We start from the raw sequence: 1,260 nt of genomic DNA, 5'->3' as shown, positions 1-1,260 counted from the left end.
GTGACCACCTAGCCATCTATTTTCTTAGCAATCTATCTTCTGCAACACTTATTCATTTTTATTAATTTTTTTCTCCTTTTTAGATTTTGATTTAAAAACTATGAATCTTGATTTGAAGATTTTGTTATTGTAAATAAATAATTATTATTTACACTTAAGTTTACTTAGGCTAAATGCATTATTTTATTATTTATTAGTTAGACACCTATGAGTATACATAATCATATGAGTTTTCTTATTGACAACACAAGACTTAGCATCTCATTTTAGCACATGGTGTCTACAACACTAGAGTTTGCATAATCAACTAAGTTATCATGTAGACAACATAGTTGTTCACACTCTAATTAAGCACATGGGGTTTACAAAATCTTTTTACGTACCACACCTATGTAAGCTTATCCTCTCATCATTACACAAACTCATGTGCTCAATGGAGAATAATCCACTCTTAGTGGACAGGTGCTTAGTTGTGAGGCTGATCACTTTTTTAACTCCTATTCATTATAGAGGCCTTTATATATAGGCACTTCTAGTGTGTATACATTAATTATTCATTCTCATATTGTTATTATGATCATACATCATTTGGTCCATATTGTGCTTTTTTCTTGAGCTTCTTGATTTTGGTGTCATTTTTACCTAAGGAAAATTCTTACATGGTATGAATTGCTATACCAAATTCTTACATGGTATCAGAGCTATACCAAATTCTTACAAATTTCTTTGATATTGAGGTGGCTAGGGTGTGTGTATTTTTTTTATGATACTAGTCTTTTGATTGAAAATGATGTCATCTATCATGTTTAGTGTGGAACATTGATAGGATGTATAAGGGAGTAGATTGTAAAGAACATGTCATTCTTCTTCTTGCATTAAACTTTTTTCATTTTATGTATGGGACTTGGAAAGCTGATCTTCCAGAGTTGTTGTCAAATGTGGATAGACAGGGAGGGATAGAAGTGATGCTTTCCTTTTTTAGTCTACCTACCAGTGTAATATTGGTACTAAAAATTATTTTGCAATAGCTATGTGCATATGATTATTCAATATGCTTTCCCATGTTCTATCTCACTCCCACATCCATTATTATGGCTACTTGGACATATGTGGAAAGTAGTATGTTTCATAGCTGCATCAAATAGCTCATGCCTTTTGCATTAATTAGGTATTGTTGGGTTGGGAATTCTATGTGTAAGGTAGGATCCCAAAGAAATTAGCTTTGATACTATTTGGACATTACCAGGTTGGGAATTCTAT

Source organism: Cupressus sempervirens, chromosome 9 (genome assembly GCF_028749045.1).
Source record: "Cupressus sempervirens isolate cs-2001-9-10 chromosome 9, ASM2874904v1, whole genome shotgun sequence".
Lineage (NCBI taxonomy): Eukaryota > Viridiplantae > Streptophyta > Pinopsida > Cupressales > Cupressaceae > Cupressus > Cupressus sempervirens.
Note: the sequence above shows the minus strand (reverse complement) of the source record.